The sequence below is a fragment of the Columba livia genome, chromosome 2 (assembly GCF_036013475.1).
Source record: "Columba livia isolate bColLiv1 breed racing homer chromosome 2, bColLiv1.pat.W.v2, whole genome shotgun sequence".
Classification (NCBI taxonomy): Eukaryota; Metazoa; Chordata; class Aves; order Columbiformes; family Columbidae; genus Columba; species Columba livia.
The window spans coordinates 67,109,095-67,120,610 of NC_088603.1; the positions used below are offsets into that span (position 1 = coordinate 67,109,095).

Genomic DNA, 11,516 nt, shown 5'->3' on the forward strand with positions numbered 1-11,516 from the left:
CTTGATAAACTGGCCACATGGGTCAAGAAAGCCACCTGGCAACCAAACAGACCCCTTGCACTCTTCCGCTCAGCACATCAAGATTTGCCCTCTAAGTCTCGGCAATTTCTTGAATATCACCAATAATCAACACAGGTTTCAAATAGCAACATGGCATGACAAAATAATACATACTTCTCTTTAAGTCCGCTCCTTTTTTTAAATCTTTGCCTAGACCTTCAGGAAATGTCAAACCAAACTAACTACCCAGCAGTTCAACACGCAACCCACGCAAAATAAAGGCGACCCATGAGGAACCCCGTTACAAGTATCAGTCGTGCAACTGCTACTCTGTGGCACGGCTGCCCTGAACCGATCACCCCTAGAGATGAAGCCCGAGGGAGACACCACTCAGCCGGCAAATATTCCAAAAACACGTTTTGCTCACAGATCTTACAGCAAGTTTTCCCTCGGCAAACAAAAGATTAAACAGCAACAACAAGCAGAAATAATACTCACAAGTCTGTGACTCACAAGAGGGCTGTTGCAAGAAGGATTTCTGGAAACGCTTGAACATCCATAGAAGTGGCTTGGAGCCACAAAAGCCCTGTCTCTTCAAACACGTTTTGCATTCTTCACACTACAGCACTAAAGAAAGATCAGAATCCCTTAGCATAGTACAATTCTGCAATACAGCGACCGGGTTGGTCGTGCTGCTAAGACACCTTGTCCAAAGATCTGCAGCTCTTGCTCTTTGCTGAAGACAAAAGGCCGATGAGTCGGTTCCAGCAGAGGCAAACCAAATCTAAGCACTGACAGGGCTGCAGAGCAAAATGGCCCCGCAACGGGGCCTCGTGGCCCCGGGGGCCGCCATGCCGGCCACCGCAGCGGCCGTTGGGGACGCCACGAGCCTCTGTGATGGCAGTTGGAGCAGAGCTGTGCCAGCTGCGCCATCGCTCCGAGAGAAGAGGCCGCAGACGACAGCGCCGGATCGACGCGAAGAAGAGAGAGGAGGCTCAGGGACCCCCTGGGATGGCTCCGCCGCCCAAACGGCGGCTGCCTGGCGGGAGCAGCAGCACCGCCCACAGGCAGGAGGAGCCCATGGAGATTGACCCACCCCGGGAAGAGGCGGAGCCCATGGAGGTGGATCCGCCTCGGCAGGAGGAGGAGGCGATGGAGGTGGATCCGCCTCAGGCAGGGCTGCTGGGGCCCAGCACCAGCATGGCCGGACCGCCTCCGGCGCCGCAGTGCCCTAAGCGCCGCAGGACGGCCGGGGGCTCTCCCAGAGCCCCCAAACAGGCGCCTGGCCGCAAGCGGCGCCGCCCCCGCAGCCGCCACTAGCCACCTCCGGGGGATGGGCCGGACCAGCAGCCGCTCTGGAGCCACAGGTGAGCCCGGCTTCCCAGCCCGCACCCCCGGCCCTCATGCCGGGGCATCTCCTCTGCCCTGGGGCCTGGGGAAGAGGCGAGGAGGGTCGCTGCCATCTTCTGCTCGGCAGCCCCAGAGCACCGGGAGGAGTCCTCAGGAGCCACCACACAGCGGGGGACAGCGCCACAGACGCCAGGACACCCGAGGACAGCGCTGGAGCTTGCCTTCAAGGCAAAAGGTTTTCACATTGCACAAATCATTCAGACTTTTCCTTTCGCTCTCCTTCTCCCTGTAGGCAGACTAGAGAGTTAATAGAAATATGTAGATATAGAAAATAAGAGCTAGATGTATGTGTCTGTGCACAGAAGCCCACTGGAGACCGCCAGAGACCGTCGGGGACAGAAGGACACCGTGGGATCTGCACCTTGCCTTATAAAAGGAGAAGTGTGGAGACTTGGAGACGAAACCTGACGAGGTATGCTTGTTATTCAGAGCCTGGTCTTTTGGAACCCTTCTCTTACTCCTCTGATTGGGTGAGATGCAAGGGTCTCCTTTACTTAGGTGTTCTCTGCTCCTCCTCTCCCTCCCCTCTTGCTGTTTTCCTCCGTCATCTCTGTTGTGTCTTCTTGTTGCATTCAGTAATTCTCATCTCTGGCATTTTGGTTTTTTTCCCAGGCTCGGTCAGGAATTCTTGACAGGACTACCGGAAGGAGTGTTTGAAGGTCAGAGGCATTTGGGCACTCTCGGCAGTCCGGGAGATGGCTCCGGCTCAAGGTAGGACAGGGTAGGATAGGCTAGGGCTTGGGCAGGTCCTGGGGGGCGTGAGCAGCCTGTGCATGGGACGAGGAGCCAGGTCTGGCTCACATGCTCAGGGAACAGCCGATCGCCAGCACTGGGGTCAGGAAGGAATTTTTTCCCCCGGGGCAGATTGGCACTGGTCCCCGGGGGTTTTTTGCCTTCCTCTGCAGCGCTGAGCACGACCACTTTGCAGAGCTCCTCTGGGCCCTTTTGGCTCGGTTCCTGCCTGCTGCTCAAGCACCAGGAAGATGGCCTCTCGTGCCCCGCAGCTGGGGGGAGGAAGGCTTTTTTTCCCCCCGAGGTGGGACAGCAAGCGTCTCCGGGGGTTTTTTGCCTTCCTCTGCAGCGCTGAGCACGGCCCCTTGCCACGGCTTCTTTGGGCCATTTGGGCTGGGCGCCTGCTGCTCCACGAGGTGGCCCTAAACGTAGCTAGAACAGCCTATCCAAAGCAGCATAGACCTACTCACAGAAACCAACCGTAAAGAAGTGCAAGGAACTAACCAGCCTTCAAGACGCTAAAATAAACTGAACATAAACACTTGTATCCCTTGTGTTTTGTGTCCTTGAAAGTGTTTTGGAGTCGGGAAGGGGGGAGTCAGGGAGAGTCGGTTGGACGTTGGGGAAGCGGGACGGCGGGGGGGGGAAGGAGGCGGGATGCGGGGGAGGGGAAGGAGGCGGGACAGGGGGGAGACGGGGGGAGACGGGGAGGGGAGGCGGGACGGCGGGGGGGGGAAGGAGGCCGGACGGCGGGGGGGGAAGGAGGCGGGACGGCGAGGGGGGGAAGGAGGCGGGACGGCGAGGGGGGGAAGGAGGCGGGACGGCGAGGGGGGGAAGGAGGCGGGACGGCGAGGGGGGGAAGGAGGCGGGACGGCGGGGGGGGGAAGGAGGCGGGACGGCGGGGGGGGGAAGGAGGCGGGACGGCGGGGGGGAAGGAGGGGGAGGGATGGTAGATGCGGGACCGGGGGGTGGACGGGAGGGGCGGGGAAGGGAGAGGCGGGAGATGGGGAGGGAGGCGGGAGATGGGGAGGGAGGCGGGAAAGGGGGAGACGGGGAGAGGCGGGAGGGGGGGAGACGGGGAGGAGGGAGGGGGGGAGACGGGGAGGGGGCGGGGGGGAGACGGGGCGATGCGGGAGTAGGGGAGAGGCCGGAGGGGAGGAGACGGGGAGGGAGGGTGGACGGGGGGGGGGGAGGGAGGTGCGAGACGGGAGGGGGGAGAAGGGTATGGCTGCCCTGAACCGATCACCCCCTAGAGATGAAGTCCAAGGGAGACACCACTCAGCTGGCAAATATTCCAAAAACACGTTTTGCTCACAGATCTTACAGCAAGTTTTCCCTCAGCAAACAAAAGATTAAACAGCAACAACAAGCAGAAATAATATTCACAAGTCTGAACCATCTTCTACGGGATTTTCCCGTACCGGCCGACACCGCCGGACCCGGCGGGCACACCCGCTGCCCCCGCTCCAGCTGCCCGCCAAGCGGCGGCGCCGGCCCCGCAACCCACGCGTGCCCACAAGCGGCCTCGCCCTCCCCGCCCGCCCGCCGGGCACAAGACGGACCCCAGCGCAGCCCAGCCCGGGCACCGGGAGAGCCGCCTCCCGCAAAGACCGACCCAGCAGCCCCGACGAGCGGATGGCGGAGCCGTCGCTCCTCGGCCCCGCCCCGTGTTCCGGTAAAGGCGGGAACGAGCGGGAGTCGCGCGGTTTGGCTGCTCCCGAGAGAGAGTTGGAGGAAAAACTCTTCCCGCCCCCTGTCCCTTCTTCTCCAGCCGGGCAGCCCCCTGGAGCTGCCGCCGCTACAACCGCTGCCGACAGCCCGGTGGCCCCGATGTGCCACCCCGCCCTTCCATCGGGCTTTTTCTTGTGCGTGGAGTGGCCGGTGGAGACTTTTCCGTGCTGTGTGTCACAGCTACTTGATGTGCTGATTTTTTTCCCACCCTATTTTCTCATTAACTCACAAGAAGGTTGTGGCAAGAACACCCGTTTCCGGAAACGCTTGAACATCCCTAGAATTGGCTTGGAGCCAAAAGAGCACTGTCTCTTCAAACACGTTTTGCATTCTTCACACTACAGCACTAAAGAAAATCGGTGTTTCCACTTCCACGGCCATTCCACATCCTGTGGTGGGTCAGAGTCCAGAAGCACCGAGCCTTCATAAGCTCTGTCCTCTGCCTCGGAGGGTGACGCTCCCTCCAGAAACGCCCCCGCCTCTCAGAGGAGGGACAGACAGCTGCTGCTGTCCCGGGGCTGCAGGCTGGGCTCTCAAACGAGCCGAGTTCCCAGGTCACTCCCAACAACTCGGCTTTCGGCTCCTGGAGCGAAATGCAACCTTTGCAAGCACCTGATGCCGCTGCCCTGCTGGGCTGGGCACAGGAGCCCTTCGCCGTGACCAGGGCAGGGAGATGCAACGCTGGGCTTGACTCGCTGCGGAGCTGCAGGGCTGCTGTGCCATCCGGCAGCAGAGGGGGATGAAGTGCCATCTGGGGCAGTGACAGGGACTGTGCCAGTCAGCGCAGGCAGGTGACAGGAACAACCGCGAAGCCACTAATGAAATGCAAAGAGTACAGCACGGGAAAGAGCACTGGATCAGCACCCGGTGGATTGTCCCTTCGTTTTCTGTTGACTATCAGTGTTCTTTATTGAATTATTGATTTCTTTTTACTGATGTATGGTTGGTCATATGCATACGTTTGGGGATTTTTTGGATATTCGTTTTCCTTTCTTCACTGTTTTTGCCAGTGCCTAACCAGACTCTCTTGAATGGAGCTTGGGACTTGATACAAGGCTTCGTGCAAATTTGGAAGCAGAGGGACCAGGGGATGTGTCTCCAGCAATACTACAGCGTGTTTCAAAAACACGGTCCCAATTTCACACGCAGAGTGATTTCCAATTGGGTCCATCTTTCCGAAACATCCTGTGCTTGGGGAGAGTTGTGGAAACAAACTTGAGATGGGTCCTATGTTACCTCTGTTCCTGCTCCTCGTCCCATAGTGCCGTGGCGGGATTCCTCCTCTGAGGGTGGTTCTTTTGAAGTAAATAAAACGTCTGTTGGAAGGAATTGTGGGAATTCAAAGACATGGTTCTTACACCTTTGGACAAATGTTTGCGTTAAAAACGGAGGCAAATTTTCTCTCCTTCTCCCTATATATGTGTATGCAGACTGTATAGTTTATAAAGACATGTAAAAATAGAAAATTAAATCGATAAATGTGTGCACACGGAAGCCCACAGGAGACCACCGGAGATTGCTGGAGATTGCAGGAGACCGTCCGGAGACCGAAGGACACCGCTAGAAACCACAGGACACCATTGGCTCTGTGTCTTGGTTTAAAAAGGAAGAAGGTTTTCACATTTCAGCAAACAATTAAGACTTTGGTTTTCTCTCTCCTTCTCCCTATATGTGTGTCTATGGACAATATAGTTTAGAAAAATATGTACATATAGACAATAACAGCTATAAATGCAGGCACAGAGAAGCCCGCTGGAGACCGTGGGAGACCGAAGAAGGCCGCTGGAAACCACAGGACGCCACTGGAGAACGTCGGAGACCAAAGGACACCGTGGGACCTGCACCTTGCCTGAAAAAAGGAAAAGTTTCTTAACATTTTACAAATACTTCAGCCTTTTCCTTTCTCTCTCCCTCTGTAAATACTAGAAATGCAGTACGGGAGGAAGGGAGAAAAAGTCGTCTTTTGAACTTACAATCATTATGATGCGATCTGCTACAATAATCGATTTTGGCATTAAAAGTAACACGCTCCTAGTAAAACGTGCTCCTCTAGTAAAAAAACACCAAAGATTTGTATCAGTTCTAGTGTAACATTGTATCTGCTGAGACTGTGGCTTCCCTGGATGTCAGCTGGGAATATAGAGAGGCTGCAGGAGAGTTTGTTGACACAAAGTGGGAAACGTGGATTTTTTTTCCCAGTTAACTTTTTCTTTCCCCTTTCCTCTTCTTCCCACCCCTGTTTAGGCTCACGACCTTCCAAAAGCTGTTGCGGCAGATCACACACAGGTCCCTGCCGTTTGCTCGAACTCTGTAACACCATCAGGCAGATACGTTCTTGGGATATTGTCTTGCGTGCTGCTGGGCCAAGAAGTGACACGAACGCCGTGTAAACACGGGCAGTGATGGCTCCTGGTCAGCAGTCACAGGCTGGCCTCAGTAATTGCTGTGAGACTAATCCCACACAGGAGCAACAGTATATGCTTCTGCCTTGTCAGCTTCATGAACAGGGCAAGTGGAGGGGAAAAATGCTCTTCTGTTAACTTCAAGTCATCACCTATGCTATCTGCAGCAATAATCGATTTGTTGAAAAAACTGGGAAACTTTGATTTTTTTTTCCCCCATTAACCCTTTTCCCCCCCTTCCGCTTTTTCCCATCCCTGTTTAGGCTCACAACCTTGCAAAGGCTATTGCAGCAGCTCACACATTTCTTCTGAAGCATCCAGATGCTGAAATGAGGCAGAGAAGTGTGGCCTACTGTCAGAGCAGACCTGAGGCTGAGCAGCAAATGAGAGACTTGGAGACAGAAGCTGACGAGGTATGCTTTTGATTCAGAGCCTGGTCTTTGGGAACCCTTCTATCACTCCTCGGATGGGGTGAGATTCAAGGATCTTGTTTGCTTACGTGTCCTCTGCTCCTCCTCTCCTTCCCCTCTTGCTGTTTTCCTCCGTCATCTCTGTTGTGTCTTCTTGGTGCATTCAGTAATTCTCATCTCTGGCATTTTGTTTCTTCTTCCCAGGTTTGGTCAGGAATTCGTAACGGGGCTGTAGGAAGAAGTACTGGAAGTAAGGCTGGACTGGCAACAAATCCACACTGTGTTTTGGCAAAAGAGGGACACGGTTAGGTTGATTACTCCCCTGTCTTGTAGATGACAGGGACTGATTTGGGGCCAGCACCCCAAAGGCTTCCTCCCAAAGGTGCTGGGCGGAGTTGGGGTGGGCGGGACTGCACACGCGTGGCTCTGTCACCCCCGTGTCACAATGCCAGCACCCGGCAATGCAGCGCTCACAATGCCCCGAGCAGGACCAAAAGGAGCAGCCGGGTCCCGTGTCCACTGCCAGAGCTGGCCCGGGGGCAGCCGCAACACATCCCACAGGAAGCACTTGAGGAGCTGGTGGAATCACAGGGCAGGGGCTGAGGGAGGAAGAGCTTGCATGAGGCTGCTGGAGGTTCTCCACTGCAAGGTGATCTGCGGGCAGGGCCACCATCCAAGCTCAGCTCACGGATGGAAATCCTTTTGAGCTGGATAGCAGTGGAGAGACCAAGGGCATTTCTTCTGTGCTTGCAACACCCACTGGTGTCCCACCAGGCACAGGAAGGAGTCTTGCCCCCAAGGACCATCAGCTCAGAGACATTTGGGCACTCTCGGAAGTCCGGGAGATGGCTCCGGCTCGAGGTAGGACAGGGTAGGATAGGCTAGGGCTTGGGCAGGTCCTGGGGGGCGTGAGCAGCCTGTGGGATGAGGAGCCAGGTCTGGCTCACATGCTCAGGGAACAGCCGATCGCCAGCACTGGGGTCAGGAAGGAATTTTTTCCCCCGGGGCAGATTGGCACTGGTCCCCGGGGGTTTTTTGCCTTCCTCTGCAGCACTGAGCACGACCACTTTGCAGAGCTCCTCTGGGCCCTTTTGGCTCGGTTCCTGCCTGCTGCTCAAGCACCAGGAAGATGGCCTCTCGTGCCCCGCAGCTGGGGGGAGGAAGGCTTTTTTGCCTTCCTCTGCAGCGCTGAGCACGGCCCCTTCCCACGGCTTCTTTGGGCCATTTGGGCTGGGCGCCTGCTGCTCCACCAGTTGGCCCTAAACTTAGCTAGAACAGCCTACCTAAACCAGCACAGAACAACTCACCTAAACCAACCTTAAACAACCTAAACCAGTCTGCCTTCAAAAACTTCAATCAGCCACCTACAACCTAAGCAGAACCTTAAACAATCTACGACAAATTACCTAAACCAACCTAAACCAAGCAAGAGAAACCAACCTAAACACCCTAAAACAAACCTACCCAAACCAAATGATCTAAAAAATCCTACCTAAAACAATCTAAAACTACATAAACCGGCATTTCTCAGCCAACCTCAAGCAACCTGTAACCAAACAAGCTAAACAAACCCAAACCAACCAATCTTAACCTAAAACAACCATTAAACAATCTCAAACAACTTCAAAACAATCTGATAAAGGATAAAACTACCTAAAGCAACCCATCTAAACCAACCTCAAAAATAGGAAACCCAACGACATAGCCTGACCAAAATGCCCTCAAGCAAACAACCCAAAGCTAAATAGAACCACTGAAACCAGCCTACAATCGCCAAGCTAAAAACCAATCTAAATCAACTAAACTTCAACAACGAAGCTAAAACCCCCTAAAAAACCTCAACAACCAAACTCCAACCACCAGCCACCCTACCCCATGCAGTGTCTCACTTGGATGTGTCTGCAGTCTTGGAAGCTTGACTACCCCAGGTTCTCCTACAAATGGACCCTGAGCTTGTTTGGAGGTTCTCAAGCACAGCGCAGCTACCGTATCCCCTTGACCTAGCAATGGTTCGCCTCTAGCGGGGAAGGTCGTCCTCTTTGAGCAAGGCAGGGAAACACGTGGAGCAGGGAAGGAGGACGGGGACATCTGCTGAGACAGCACAAACAGCCCCATCGAGCCTGGTGATTAGTGGGGGGACGCATGTCCCAGCGAGATTGCAGTCACATCCAAATCATCCAGACACAACCTAAAACCAACAAAACACCATGTAAATCTAACCAAAGCACCTAAAGCACCCTCAACAACCAATCTAAACCACCCCAACCTGAAGGAACCCATCTTCAAACATGCAACGTAAAAAACACTGCCTAAAACAACCTACCAAAAAGGAACTAAACCAACCTAAACCAAACAACCTGAACCAACCTCAACAGAAACCCTTCAGGCAACCTAAACAATGTAAACCAAACCTGCCGAAACCAACCTACCTGAAAACACAGACACCCACCAACCCACCTAAACTGCCTACTGAAAACAAACAACCTAAAATAACCAACCAACTTAAAATCATCTAAACAAACCTAAACCAAACTACTGAAAACGGCCTCAACGAAAACAGCTTCAGATACGCCACCTACAACAACCAACGGAAGACACCTTCAACCAAAAATCACCTACATCAAGCAACCTGAACCCACCAGCCTTCGACAACCAGCCTCTCACAACCACCCTCAAAGAACCTGCCTCAAACCAACCTCAAACGACCGCAACAAACTGAACCAAGCTCGTAAAACCAGAAACCTCAACCAAACTAACGCAACCAGTGCTAAAGAAGCGTCAGAAAACAGCACCAACCAAAGAACCCAGCAAAACCAAGAAAAGTAAACCTCCAAAGCTAAACAACATAGATCAGCGGTAAGAAAATCACATCACACAGCCTAAACCAACCCACCTAAACTAACCAACCGAAACCAAGCTAAACCATCAAACCTGAAACAAGCAATCTAAGACCCCCTACCTCAACCAAACTTAAAAACGTATAAACTGACCTAAACCAACCAAATGAAACCAACTTAGAAAAACCCAACAAAACCAAAACAACAATGGAAACAACATCAACAACAGAAACAGAACACCAAACAAGGTAGAAAGAAACAAGCAAAACCCAAGCAAGTTACAGACCAAGAAGGCAGATGTAGGAAGCAGCACGCAGAGATGTTGCATGGGGACCCAGTGCTTTGGAGCAGCCACTGGTGTCCTGTCAGGAACAGGAAGGATTCGCAGCTGCCACTCGGCACCTCTCCCTGCGGGCAACACCAGCGCCTGGCAGGGACCAGAGCGCTTCTCGTGCACCCTGCCCAAGAAGCACAGCAGCCAAACAAGGTGTGCAAGGCAAAACATCTGCTCGCCATCGCTACATGTGATGCTTTGGAAAAGATCCCACAGTACCACATACCTCTTCTTTGGTGCATGGTCAGTCCCGCGCCTCATTCTCAAGGTCCTCCCTCTTCAGGAACCTGGCAAAGCTTGGCCTCCATTCCTGCTGCTGCTCTCTGCAGCTCTGGGACTTGCCTTTGCCAGCCCGCAAGGGCTGTTTGTTCGAGCTAAACTGAAGAATGCATCAGCCTGCTCCTGGCTACACGTGGGCTTGTGTTAAGGATTGTGAGCATTGGCTCTGAAAAAGAGTGAGAAACGGAAATGACATGGAATAACAGAACACGAAAAAACATAAAATGAAGTAAATTAAAATAAAATAAAACAAAACAAAATAAAATAGAAACACTTGTATCCATTGCGTTTTGTGTCCTGGAAAGTGGTTTTGAGGGAAGGGTGAAGGAAGGGAGAGGGAAAGGGGACGGGCAGGGGGGAAGGGAAGGGAAGGCAGAAGAGAAAAGAAAGCCCTGACAGAGCCCTGAGGGCTCCGTGCCCGGAACTGTGCGGGTTTGACTGAAAGTGAACTCATTTTCTTCATGGAGTTAGAAACCTTTCAATTAGTTTGAGAACACGAGATAACACCCCAGCACAGAGCTAATGTTTTTAATTGCGCCGGTCTGAGAGCCAAGGACATTCTGACTGCTCTGCCCACGGATGTGACGTATCGGGGAAGGGGGACAGAGATGGGACAGAGCTGGACTGACATCCAGGCTGATCGATACGAGTATTTCATCCCATTAGCGTCACGGTCATTATTTAAGGAGGGAGGGGATCTCTCTCACTCTCTCAGGCGTGCAGTGTAAGCTTGATAAACTGGCCACATGGGTCAAGAAAGCCACCTGGCAACCAAACAGACCCATTGCACTCTTCCGCTCAGCACATCAAGATTTGCCCTCTAAGTCTCGGCAATTTCTTGAATATCACCAATAATCAACACAGGTTTCAAATAGCAACATGGCATGACAAAATAATACATACTTCTCTTTAAGTCCGCTCCTTTTTTTAAATCTTTGCCTAGACCTTCAGGAAATGTCAAACCAAACTAACTACCCAGCAGTTCAACACGCAACCCACGCAAAATAAAGGCGACCCATGAGGAACCCCGTTACAAGTATCAGTCGTGCAACTGCTACTCTGTGGCACGGCTGCCCTGAACCGATCACCCCTAGAGATGAAGCCCGAGGGAGACACCACTCAGCCGGCAAATATTCCAAAAACACGTTTTGCTCACAGATCTTACAGCAAGTTTTCCCTCGGCAAACAAAAGATTAAACAGCAACAACAAGCAGAAATAATACTCACAAGTCTGTGACTCACAAGAGGGCTGTTGCAAGAAGGATTTCTGGAAACGCTTGAACATCCATAGAAGTGGCTTGGAGCCACAAAAGCCCTGTCTCTTCAAACACGTTTTGCATTCTTCACACTACAGCACTAAAGAAAGATCAGAATCCCTTAG

At 53.0% G+C, this 11,516-nt stretch overlaps 1 long non-coding RNA gene across 2 annotated transcripts; it reads left to right on the forward strand.

Annotated features, from left to right (window-relative positions):
- Nucleotides 1–883: 883 nt before the first annotated feature.
- LOC135578815 (uncharacterized) lies at nucleotides 884–2,689 on the forward strand. 2 transcript variants are annotated; one of them, XR_010470937.1, is made up of 4 exons: nucleotides 884–1,367; nucleotides 1,478–1,585; nucleotides 1,713–1,822; nucleotides 2,023–2,689. It is a non-coding gene; the product is annotated as an uncharacterized LOC135578815 (long non-coding RNA). The 2 variants fall into 2 exon arrangements; XR_010470936.1 differs by having other exon boundaries at nucleotides 892–1,585.
- Nucleotides 2,690–11,516: the final 8,827 nt, after the last annotated feature.